At 34.4% G+C, this 13570-nt stretch overlaps 1 pseudogene across 1 annotated transcript in view; it reads left to right on the top strand.

Moving 5' to 3' along the window:
- Positions 1 to 13570, top strand: part of LOC143229603 (uncharacterized protein CG43867-like) — a 219381-nt pseudogene that overhangs the window by 151696 nt on the left and 54115 nt on the right. Inside the window, exons 16-23 of the transcript XR_013015956.1 lie at positions 229 to 309; positions 1891 to 2058; positions 2734 to 2839; positions 3231 to 3343; positions 4405 to 4578; positions 7471 to 7712; positions 8914 to 9091; positions 13232 to 13387. The product of XR_013015956.1 is annotated as an uncharacterized protein CG43867-like (transcript). The remainder of the gene's footprint in view (positions 1 to 228; positions 310 to 1890; positions 2059 to 2733; positions 2840 to 3230; positions 3344 to 4404; positions 4579 to 7470; positions 7713 to 8913; positions 9092 to 13231; positions 13388 to 13570) is intronic.

The raw sequence follows: 13570 nt of genomic DNA, 5'->3' as shown, positions 1-13570 counted from the left end.
GCCTATATATTACTACTGTGTTAGACAGTAATAGGAATGCTATTAAGCAAAGGAACTGAGACTTACTCACTTCCGTAAAATACACATGAAGATAAATTGGTATTGCTGTCTAAGGTGAATGCATTCGTATTTACGTTCTCTCGAAAAAACTCCTCTGCTTCCTGTATACATGAACGCTTTTACCTATTCTTAAGTGTATTCGTTTTAATGATAAATTGCTTATTTCAGGTGAAACATGGCCATTCTCGACGTTGCTGGTGTGTTCTGATTGGCCGAATGTTTCTGTATTTCAAAACACCCAAAGATACTGTAAGTATGCTTCTGTTTTTGATGGCCTCTTACTTAAGTTAGATGATATCGATCGAATATTGGCCATTGTCTTAGTCAGTGGATTGTACGAACACTTATGTTTATTTGTCAGCTGGTTCTTATATATATATTTAATTAGTGGATGCTGACAAGTTAACACTACGTAGTATGTCGTGTATTATGCTACTGAACTCTTAACTTCTTTGGTTGTTTTTGTTCTTCTAATGTATTGGATTACATATCCATGAAGCATGTTTGTTATAAATGATTATAAATTGATAATAAAATGTTATAAATCGCGTAATAAAAAAAGTTTTTCCAGTGCTGTTCAAGCAAGAGTTCCAGTATAGTATAATGCTTTTGCTATTTTGGCGATTTGTTTTGTACTAAATATATTCGCATTGTATTGTGACTTCTAAATATCTCTCTCAGCTTCTACTGTTCATACTTCTTCTGTAAGCTTTAAGTGAGATCTCTGACATAGACGAATATGAATTTATGTATGTTAGTCTTCTATTCGTTCTTGGTTTCTATGTTTAGTTTCTTTTAACTAAACGTTTTTGGTCTCCATTGCCAAGAATAGCTCTACGAATGTATTTTTTGTATTTCTTCTTATTTCCTTTTGTATTCTGAAAGTTAGAACGTCTTTGTCACCTGTCTTAACAGCTTTAAAGTCTTTAAAGTAATATTTCCAGTGCGAATTGTATCGTAGGGTTGTTATCCATTCTGGAATTTTTTCTGTAGCTATGTGTTCATATTAAGAATTAACAGTTAACATGGCTGAGACAACTCCTTGGAGTTGGACCGACTGTTCTGAGGGCGTTATCTTTGAAATGTTCAATATAGAGATTAATGAGTACTGTTGACAAGGGAAGGCTGACTTTCGTGTTGTTGGTAGTTTTTTTACCATCTTTTGGAAGTAAGTTGTGATGATACAGAAGGTTGCAAGTTGTAGGTGTTTTGAAGATTGTCATTTGAGAATTCTATCATTTTCAAGCCTTTGGTTGAGAAGTTGTACCGTTTCAAGGATTGGTACGTTAGTGTATAGGTTGAGTAAATCGAAAATAATCATGTCATATACTTTGGACTCAGTCCTTAACATATGAGGATGTTGTACACTTTAGTAGTGATATTATATCCACGAGCCAATCACCCGTGGCGCCGTAGTAGGGATGATAGTGAATAGTAGCTGTGAGCGACTTGTAGCCTTGTATAGTAATCTCTGTTGAATTTTTTATTTGTCCAAAGACAACAGACGTTTACCTAGCTATTGGTGAACAACGTGTATAGGCAACGTGCTAATTAATGGTAAAACTTATCTAGAGCCTCAAGAGTTTGCACTTTACCTTATCACACAACATTCATTCGATGGTGTTAATTTTTTTGTTTTCTTTTCTTGAAGTTCTGGAAAATTCTTTTTCTGGGATAAATGTAGTCTCGTGTCTTTTCATAACCAGCTACTAACGGCGAGATATATTTCTTTTGGCGCATGAACTAACGTTACTTAGATAGTTATTAGGTGCAATTTGCGAGAGAATTAGTCATACTTCAACAACTTTTAAACAATTTATTCTTCTTCAGACTCCGATGGGTCAAATTAACATGAGAGATTCTCGAGTGGAGGAAGTTCTTCACGTCTCCGACAGTGACGAAGAAGAAGAGACCATGAGTAAATCAGAATTCACTGTCGGTATATTCTCTAACTACCAGGGACCAACCTACCTTCTGATGACAAACAAACAAGAAATGGTAAGATTTAACATGTTCATTAACTGGGAAAGATCTCAACAAAAGAAATCCTTCTTTGAAATACTTAGAAGATTCTTTTTTGCGTACGTGTGGTTTTGGTTGCTGTGCTAAGAAACATATGTAAAGAGAAAATGTCACGAACTCAAGTAAAGAGATTCGATGTTGCTGCTCTTACTAAACTTCAGTGATCGCATGTAGCTATTTATTTACTTTTTAAAAGTACCCCGGATGGGGCAGCGGTAAGCTTACGAACTCACAACGCTAAAATCCGGAATTCGATTCCCTCGGTGAATGGAGCTCAGAGAGCCGATTGTATAACGTTATCCTCAAAAACAAACTCTTGGGAAATCATGTGACCTTTTCTGGTGCGACTAAAATATATATATATATTTATTTTGGTAATGATAATTACATAATATTAATGTAAACTTTCTATCTCAGTTGTTATTGAATTGTCTCCAAAAATAATTGTACTGTAAGACATGCATACACTATCGAAGGTTTGCTTTCTGAACTGTCATTGTGTGTGTAGTAATTCGTTTAATCATCTCTTACGCAACGTTCACTTTTCTTGTTGTTGTTTTTAATAAAAACTATGTAGAGATTTTCTTTAGACGTAATAACTTCTGTTACTATCAGCTTGAAAGTAGATAGAGGGGTTTCCAATATTTACAGGACGTCTGGCTATATCATTTGACAGTAGTGTCCTCTGGCGAGAATTTAGCAGGAACTCAATATGAACAACTCATAGCGAGGCTCATGGAAGTTGATGGAGACGAGAGTAAGAATATTAGTGTTAAAATCCTTTTTTGCAAAATCTCGATATTAATTGATAAATAACTAGTAAATAAGTTATTGATGAAGACAACTGACAAAATACATTCTGTAATTTAGGACTGTAAGTAAAATAATACTGTACTGTTCTGGAATACAAATAACTTATATAAAAAAATAAATGGCTTCACGTGTACTTTATTATTTGTGTTTTTACTTTTCACTTAATTTTAGACCTAAATAGAAATAACCTGTGAGTAACCTTACGAAACCGTAGCTATTTGAACAGAACCTTATTTGTTACTTGTCGTGAACAAAAGTGGCAGCCGATTATTATGGAAAGCTACGTGACAAGACATGAAAGATAGCAGTTATTGTAGATGTTTTTTTTCTTCCAGATAATGTAATTTGGAGGCATCCTTTGTTGCTGTACTCTAAAGAAAACATAACGCAACCACTGACTACCTTACCGTCCGAACAACTTCAAGCTGAGGGGATCAAGCTGTTTAAGGTTTTGTATTATGCAATAACTTCTTATTGTTTGGATTTGGCAAACTGCTGTCGGTGCTAATAATTCTTTGTACAAATATATTTTATTTCTGAAATATATGTGTAGTGCCCTCTGGTGGCACATACATATACTTAGTTTGCCTCTGAAGAAGAAGGTCCGCCTTTTGAAAGGGCTCGCGTTATGGGTGTTTTATCACTCACTTAGTGGTGTAAAAACCACAGTACAGTATATCTTAGCTAAAGGAACAAAAACACACTAAGACTAATTTCGACACTTGCATGTGTTCTCTTTATTTCTACTGAAAACTCTACAACAGTATTTCCCAAAGTGGGGGCCACCATAAATGGGTCAGAAACAAAGATTCTAAATTAATTTTAATTCTAAATAAACAATAAGCCGATAAAAATTATGTTTAATGAAGTATGTCGAGACGTTATTGGTTTTACTATTGCACTGTTTGTTAATCACCCTGCTAAATTTAAAGTTTGGAAAGCCTCAGACAATATTCACATTAAAGGATCCTCAGACTGAAATAATTTGGGAACTACTGCTCCACAGAACTGAAGAGAACACACGAAGATATAGAAGCTAATTTTCTAGTCCTCTTTTTAACATTTTGTTCCAAAGACGCGTTTTTCTCAAAATAAATACTCTACAGCTATACAGATGCTCATTGACATCTGATGTTAGTTTTGAACTAAATGTATTGTAACTATTTTTTTACAAACAAATATTCTGTTTGCACAGCTTTGAATTAATTAAGTAGATACATGTTCGTGTAGCTATTTATCCATCGACTAGATGCGCCAGTACAAGTTAACGTATACTGTTAAAAATATACGACTGAGATATGACACGTTTTCTGGCAGGAGCTTGTGTACTTAGCTTGACATAAAAGCTAAAGCTTTATAAGTGCTCGTATACTTTATGCAAAGTAGTGTCTTGCTGTAGATATAAACTGTTGCTTTGTCTGAGTAAGTAAGAATCGCTCCAGTTTATGTCTTGTACAAATAACAGACGAAAGATGATTACATATAATTGCGCTTTTTGTCTTCTTCTAGTCCATCCAGCTCTTTATGTCGGTTTCTCTGGACACCTCAGGAATTGATTACCACGTGGCTCTTGCCCAGAATGCCTTGCTACAGTGCCTCACTACCCTTGAACTACAGAATGAATTTTTTTGCCAACTGATCAAACAGACGTCACGACACGCTTCCCAAAAACTCGGAGTTCAAGTCAGAGTTATTCTAGAAAATATCTTTCTACGTTTCTAAACACCCTTCTCTGTCTCCTCACAAATAACCACAGTATTTTTATTATCGTTGATTACTCTGTAATGTTACTTTTATAAAAGTGTTCGTTTTCTGTTTATGAATACCAACATGGTTTATATTTTCTTTTGCTGGATTAAGCTGTTTTTTGTTGTTACTTTTGCATTTTTTCCCCTTTACCTTGCAGGTTGTTTAAACTTTCCCTTCTAACAATACGTTTGTGTTTAGTCTAGGTGTTTGTTCAGATTTTTACTGTCTTATATCATCCTAGTAATAATACAGTTGCGATATTATGCTCTAAGTAAGACCATTCTTGACCTTCCCAGTACGGGTTTCAGTAAGTACTATTATAAACTGTTTTCGAAAGCAACCTATAAAGGGCCAGATAAGAATATAGTATCGTACGTGTATTACTGCTAAATGTAATGTTTTGACAGGTAAGACATTCTACACCCTTAGACTTAATTCATTCTTGCTTTTACAGTTGCTTCACAAATTTGGTCCTTATCGTGTTGATTATGAACAGATACTTTTCTCATGGCAAATTAAAGAAAATGTCGCAATAGGATAACAAATAATGCAAGGACACAAGTTTTTATATTTTCTAACAAGGATTTAAGTTTGAACATCCACATCTGCACTTCGACATTACTATTATTACTTTCAATTTTTAGGGCAAGCGAAGGGAGGTAAAGTCTGGTAATAGATGAATCACCACCGCTAAGTGGGTCTAACTTTTACAGACACCTCCAAGACCACGATATATTTAAGAAGTTATAGTTTTAACTTGTGTCATAATGTTGGTCGTTATCCTGTTTCTACGATTCCTTTATTTTTTTTATATGGAGAATGGTTACGTCTTCAATTAGTATTTATGTTTTATGAAAGGTTTGGCCAGACTGGTTTTAATGATTTCTTTCTTCTTTGTTGTAAAAATTCACTGAGTTGTATTTCACTTTTTACATATTACAATATATATATACGACTCGCACTTATATAACTAAAGGAAAAAGAGCTAATTTTTACTACGGTTTTATCTGAGGTCATATCTGAAGTCATTGGCGTTGATGGAGTTGATCTATATTTCGTTATCCTTACATCAAGAAAAGTTTCATATAAATGATTGAATAGATGAACGAGATTCACAAAAGAAATCACTTGTGTCAGAGTTTGTGTGAGATAAGAAGTTAATTAATTCTCTTACCCATCCTCTCGAGACTAAACTCACATCACCCAAAGTTTTCATCAGCGTGCTTAAAAATACAGAGGAGATACAGATAAACAATTGCCAAGTAACTATAATGTTAACAGTGAGTTTTACGCTTGTTTGTAAAATAATGGACGTTTAATCCACAGAATCTTCAGTTTGGGATTAACTGTTACTTAATTATACGGGTAAAATAATTACTAGAAACTTTAGAATTATAAACTACACAGGTTACTTGGGCTTGGCTTTTCGGTTTATTTTGTTTTTTAATTTCTCGCAAAGCTACTCGAGGGCTATCTGCCCCTAATTTAGCAGTCTCAATCAGTGAGTGCCAACTCTTGGGCTACTCTTTTACCAATGAATAGTGGGATTAACCGTTACCTTATAAATCTCCCACGGCTGAAAGAGGGAATATGTTTGATGCGAAGGGGATTCGAACCCGCTACATTCGGATTACGAGTCGAGTGCCTTATCCACCTGGCCATGCCGGGCCGATTTCATAAATATAAGCCTTTTATAGATAAAGGCTTCTCTGAAATAATGCTCTCCAAACTGCTATTTACATAACTTAATGTAATGTTTCTACTTGATAATAAACGTAGGTATTGTATTCCTTTCCGTTTGTAGAAGTGATAATAATATTCATTATAAAACTCATTAATCTGCCTCCAGTCAGTGTAAACGCAGTATATGTATAGACGAAGATGACAATGTATAGCTTGTTTTCTCCTTCACAATTATCGGATAATTTGCATGTAATGTATTTCCTCTACGTGCCATGAAAGGCTTGTGCTATAGATTTCAATTTTATGTTTTCTTAAAACTCAAGTTACCTCTACTGATTTTCGTCGAAAATTACTCACACATATTCTCGTAAATATTTCACGTATTTTATATTCAAACTTGCGATTCTACTTATTGGGTACACTTCACTGGTTATTGATGTCTGAAATCAAAGACATATGGAACTAAGCCAGTTGACTTTTAAACATAAGAATTTATTAATTTTTATTTTTTGTTAGCAAATTAAATGGACAACTTTCAAGGGTGGCACACCTGAGACCAAATGGGCTTAACAAAACCCATTATTTTGCTTACCGAACAAATGTGTTGGAAAATTCCGTTAGTAATAGCTGATGAAGTACTGGGAACTTGGGACATTCCCAGTAAGCACAGTTACAGATTCAATTCGTGCCCGATTTAATTTTTCACTTCTTTAAAAAAAATCACAACTTTGCAGAAAAGTGCGTTCATAGTTCTAAGACTAAAGTTAAAAATGAAGGGATTGACATTACTGTCTTTCAGGCTGTAGTGTTTTAACAATTTTATATACTGGTTTAAGTAAAGATTTTTGTGTGCTGAGCATGTTGTTAAAGGCATCTTAATCAAAGAATGATTTCACTTAACATGGTTTTTACTTTTACAAATATTATTACTGAATTAATTTACTAACTCTCAGATCCTCTGACAAACTTTTCCAACCTCAACTATATTGATACATTGATGAACGAAATGCCATGTGTTTATTTTCACTTCATGATCGTGTGCTAGCAACTAAAAGGCTTGGAGAAATATAAAAATAGTAATGCACTTAATTACCACTTAGAGGTACCACTCAGTTATGACAACTGTTCTGTCCTGTTCTACAGCAACTCCTCCTTTGTGCCACCCAGTCGCTCTTTCTATGTGATAGTTCCTCCACGGATAGGACCTCACCGACATCAATAACCTCACCTGATCGGCTTCACTCTGCCGAAAACAAACTGAACCCAGCTCCGTTTGTGTTCGTCCAAGGGTGGCAGCTTTTAGCTTTGGCTATACCCCTATTTGTCCCTAAGAACCGCACCCTTTGGTATCTTCGTGCACACCTGGAGAGGAACGCTGAAACCTCGTGAGTATAAACTTGTTCTTCGTTTCCATCCTCTTGTTTTTCCAGTAATAAACGTCGTTAAGATCCTAGTTAGGTTAGAATTTTGGATACTTTAAAACAGCAGAACTGGCTATAGATTTTTCTTTCCGTCACGTTTGTTAAAATTCTCAGGATTCTCGAAACCTGAAACCGTATAACTCATTAGTAGTTAACTTACCAGGGTTAATACCTTATAAACCTAAAAGTGGTTATAGTATTTTATTTACATCACTCATTAAAACCTTAATGCCAGAAAACCTTAGAATTAGTTAGTTTTCTACAGTCCTTATTTTCGTTCTTTCTTAGGTCATCTGTAAAGTTTATCATAATCTCTGTCTTCTCTCATCCTCAGGTTGAGATTGTTGAGAGTAAAACCTGTATTGATAAGTAAAGTTAAAAATAATAGTTTCCAACCACTGTTGTTTAATTAAGGTCACTTATTTATAAATTTTAACCACATTTTCTATTGCTCATGATTTTGGGGCCTGGCATGGCCTAGCGCGTTAAGGCGTGCGCTTTGTAATCTGAGGGTCGCGGGTTCGCGCCCGAGTCGCGCCAAACATGCTCGCCCTCCCAGCCGTGGGGGCGTTATAATGTGACGGTCAATCCCACTATTCGTTGGTAAAAGAGTAGCCCAAGAGTTGGCGGTGGGTGGTGATGACTAGCCGCCTTCTTACACTACTAAATTAGGGACGGCTAGCACAGATAGCCCTCGAGTAGCTTTGTGCGAAATTCCAAAACAAACGATGCTCATGATTTTGTTTTTATTAGCTCTAACATTTGTATATTTCATCTGTTATGAATATAATTATTTTCACTTTATAGAATATAAGTTATCTGGAGTATTTCAGAAAAGACGGTTGTACATCTCATTAATATTTGTTATCATGAATTATAAACATCCGATAAAAAGGTGATGTCACGACTCTTCTGTCACTATTGACAAAATAAGTATGTATAGATATTAATATTCTGCGTTACTAAATATGTAAAGTTATTTTAAAAATATTTAAAAAAATTCGCATTGTCACATTATTAACTTTGGCTAATATTTACATTAAATAAAATATAAATGCTGACCTATTATTTATTGTACAAACACTTGGTATGGACGTTTGTTATTAAATGCTTTTTTACAGGCTTATTTGGTTAACGTTCAAATAAAAGTTTTTTTTGAATTTAGTACCGAAACTGGAAGGTTTGCAGCGTTTTGCCAGAGAGCACTTGAGAGGGCGTTACTAAACGGTGGCCGAGAATGCCAGCCCTCCCGAATGGAAGTACTTAGTATCTTACTGAAAAACCCTTTTCATCATTGTCTACCGCATAGCATACCAGTTCACTTTCTCAACGGCACGTATCAGGTATGATATGAAATACGTTCTCTTAAATACGTAATTAAGATGAATAACAACATGTAACCAATTTATTACAAATATAGATAATAAAAGTAATAAATAACATTCTCAGTAGAAAAAGGACAGCCTCCAATGGCTAAATAGTAAGTCTGCTGACTTACAACGCTAATTTTGGAATTCGATACCTATGGTGAGTGGAGTACAGATAACTAGTTCATTATTAGCTGTGCACTTAATGACAAGTGATCCAAGAAATAATACAAAAGTACTGATTAAAATAAGAACTCGGTTGAGGAAGTTTGATTCATCAGATCTTATTACACTCTATGATGTATACCTTGATCAGGTTCTCTTGAAAAGTATTAACTGATGTAACTACGTGAAATAACAATTTTAAGATCTGATGTGTAGTATTAACGTATTAGTTTTATTTCATTTTACTTGAAAAGTGAAAACGTAATGTATTCAGGCAGTGTTAGCAGTGATTCAACTTCTAATGCTATAATTTGGATTTGATGAATGCAATGACAACTGAACTTACAGCCAGCTGCGCGGTTTTTTTACTTAACAACAACAGCAAAAAATATAGAAGAAATAATAATTATTATTATTCTAGAAAATATGTACACGAACAGACACTTCTTTGGTGCCTTCATAATATCAATCTTCTGTTATTTACATACGGTATGTAAAATATTTTTGGCACAGTATTGGGCTTTTCCAACATTTATAGCGCACGCTATGTTTTCTATCACCCTTTTTTGTTTTTATTAGCTGTAACATTTCTGTAGTTCTATCTGTTATGAAAAGAAATATTTCTGCACTTTAACTTTAGGTTATGTAATTTATTTTGAGTATTTCACAAAAGAGAGTTATTAATTGAATCTAGATTGTTTTTTTTAATTTTTCAGTAATTTAACGATATGTTGCTATGAATTGCTTCTTAAGTTCGAATACAAACTCAAGTTATAGTGACGATCCTGATCCGATATTGTCAGGTGGTTAAGGCGCTCGACTCATAATTCGAGGGTCGCGTGTTTGACCAAACATGCTCGTCCTTTCACCCGTGGAAACATTATAATGTGACTGTTAAAGAGTAGCCCAAGAGTTTTTTTGAGCAGTGATGTACCCAAAAAACAAAGGATCACTTTGCTCCTTAAGGCGGTGATGACTAGCTGCCTTCCCTCTAATCTTACACTGCTAAATTAGGGACGGCTAGCACAGATAGCCCTCGTGTAGCTTTGCGCGAAATTCAGAAACAAACAAAGAATACTGACAACCCAATTGTCCAAAATAGAACTTTAGCTTTGCCATCTAGTGACAGTGAATGACATCATTATTGGTATTACCGATTTCGTATCACCAAAAACTTAATGTAAAAAGTAATTTAGGTTACTAAACGATCAGTTGAAAAACATTTAAAACACTATTATTATTTAACGTTACCTGTATTAATGCGCCTCTTTATTATTAAACTCTTTATGTAAACAACATCCCACCATCAGTGTCATATTAATAATTTCTTGCCAGCGGTTGTTCAACCAACATTCATTTTTCCCTCTTCTTCTCTGTAGATAAAAGCCATTTTTTTGGTGGTTAGTTTTATACAGTTAGTTAATATGTCAAAAAACAACTAAGTTTACTGAATTACCATTGACGTTTTGTTCTTGTGTTTTTAAAGAATTAATTGGCTGAAATGTTGTTATTGTTTCTAAACAGCAGTAAAATAACTGTTTTAGGAACTTTAAACACGTGGTAAAAGATGATAGCTTATACCAGTAGAAAATAAAAAGTTTTTGTGAGTTACACATATTGATTAAAATTTGGTTTCATTTACTCAGTAAGCAGTGTCTTTAACAATTAGCATTTTGTGATATTTCATGTGGTTTACAAATCTCAAATCAGAATATAAGAACACCGTCACATCTTACAAGTACTGCAGATAGATATCATTCCGATGTTTTTAATGCCTGTTAAATAGCGGCGGACTGATAACAAATGAAATGATGAATAACCCGAAGCATTAAGGTGTAGGAATACTACATTTGACACGAAAGAAACGTTGAACCAAAAAAACTGAAGTCAAAACAGATTAGTAACTAGAAATAATGAATTCCTGGGACAGTTTAATCACATCTGGGACATGCAACTGTATTATGCATTCTGTATATCAGTTACTTTTCCACTACCTTCAGTGATACAGAACTCTTTGAAATTTCCTGTAGTTTGCTTTTATGCAATTTTTAACATGAAAACACTGGTACAAAACTATTAAAATTCTGTTCTAGCGTGATCTTGAGTCGTTTATATCTTTTTGTTGCTTTTTTTTTCAAATTTTGTTTCTTCTGCCTTTGAAAATGTAAAAATGTCCTTTCATTGACGTGTGGGACGACACTGAAATACCCAAAACTCTCAACGTTAAAAGAGAAAGTAAGTGATAGGTCACTTGGTGACACCACCCAGACGAAAACATTGACAGTTTTGTGCGAACGTAAAGACTTGTTTCTGAGGTCTTTTCGACTCGGCTATCATCTTGATTGGTGCTCCAGAGGTTCAACTATGAGGGAAGAAAATCTGAAGGTTTATTCATCAGAGACATGTCCACTTGACTATGCAATACGCACACTTATTTGATTGTGTGTAATATTGTTTTTACTCTCCTTAAAAATGTGTCCAATCTGATTTTCATTCACGTAGCTTAAAAACCTATTTGAGTTTTGAAATTCAAATAATTCAGCAAATTTCGAGGTGGACTCTGTTGTTATTAGTGGATACATTCTATACTTGTAGGGAGGTCAATTTATCGGAGAGTATCATAAGTTGACACATAAAACGAAACTTATGGTGCAATGATCACTAAATATATTCTGGATATATTGTTTTTGTTATGTGCATACTATCCCGTGCTGGATCTCTTGCGCTGATGAGTTTCAAGTAGCTTTTTTTGTGTGGATTGTTATAGACATAGAAGTATCACAAAAACTAAGGGGAAAAGTTTGGGAGAATGGGAAAACTGGGAGTTGTTGACATTGGTTGGTGCCTGTTGAGTCCAAAACCACTTGCAGATTTTCAGACTGTTTCCAGCCAGAGAACAGCAAATCCATTTCTCGTGCAGACCATAGATGTACTTAAGGAGCAGATAGTGGATGAACTATCTTTGCTTTCTGTTTGTTTTGAATTTCGCGCAAAGCTACGCGAGGGCTATCTGCTCTAGCTGTCCCTAATTTAGCAGTGTAAGACTAGAGGGAAGGCAGCTAGTCATCATCACCCACCGCCAACTCTTGGGGTACTCTTTTACCAACGAACAGTGGGGTTGGTCGTCACATTATAATGCCCCCACGGTTGAAAGGGCAAGCATGTTTGGTGTGACGGGGATACGAACACGCATCCTCGGATTACGAGTCGAGTGCCTTAACCACCTGGCCATGCTGGGTCCTTTTAAAACGAAAACCACGCGATGTTCATCTGTGATATGTGCACCTCGAATAACCAAACCCTAGATTTGAACGTTTTACAACGAATGAAATAAAAAAGATGCTATTTTTTGTAATATTTCTCAAATTCGATTTGTATTTTTCTTCTATAAGTTAATCTTATAGTATTTAGCTTATAATTATGTAATTTAAACTCTCGAAAGTTTGATATAATTCGCTTTGATTTTAATTCATTCAATAATTGTAAATTTAACTATTGCTTATACATACTTGTCTTTCAAGTTATTCCAACTTAGTGCTAATACGTTGAAATAATAGTGAAATACATTGAACTATATTTAAGAAACTTTAGACGAAAGAAAAGTCATAAACATATACAATGTACTTTGAATTTTTCAATGGACTTCTGATGATCTAATATTTAAGAAAAATAGTTCAACTCCAAAAATCAGAACAGGCCTACCGAAGTAAAGAATTTAGAATTTAAGAAAATATTTTCTTTGTTGTACAAAACCGCCATAAATAAAAATATTCAATTGCGATATGTATAGAAAACCAAAACAAAATAAAGTAAATAAACTATGAGCTCTAAATCAGTTAGTTTGTTTTCAAATTTTAAGCAAAACAAACCTTAAAACCTCTTCCTCTACAGAAAACATGACAGGACAATTAAAATTCCACCAATCTCCATACATACCTATTGATTCACTAGGTAGTTGGTTTTGATGGATCTTCCACGATAGAAGAGTTTGTTCAGACTATCAACGCCGAATCTGGTATACGAGATTGTATACAGTCAGGTTTTGCTCTTTTCACTGATGATCCTATCGACAACAGTTTGGAACACTGTCTTCAAAACTCTGACAAGGTGAGAATTTCTCGTGACTTTTGTTTTTAGCTTTGTTTTTTTCGTAAGAATGTGCTTTATAAAATGACCAACTTCCGAATTGATATGATTAAACTAATTTCAAATTATGTAAAGCACGTCTGAGAATTATTTTCTTTTCCTGTAACAAAAAACAATTGTACTTAAATTAACTACTAAAAATTA

Source organism: Tachypleus tridentatus, chromosome 10 (assembly GCF_004210375.1).
Source record: "Tachypleus tridentatus isolate NWPU-2018 chromosome 10, ASM421037v1, whole genome shotgun sequence".
In the NCBI taxonomy this organism is placed as follows: Eukaryota; Metazoa; Arthropoda; class Merostomata; order Xiphosura; family Limulidae; genus Tachypleus; species Tachypleus tridentatus.
Note: the sequence above shows the minus strand (reverse complement) of the source record. Positions and strands in the feature narration are given on the sequence as shown.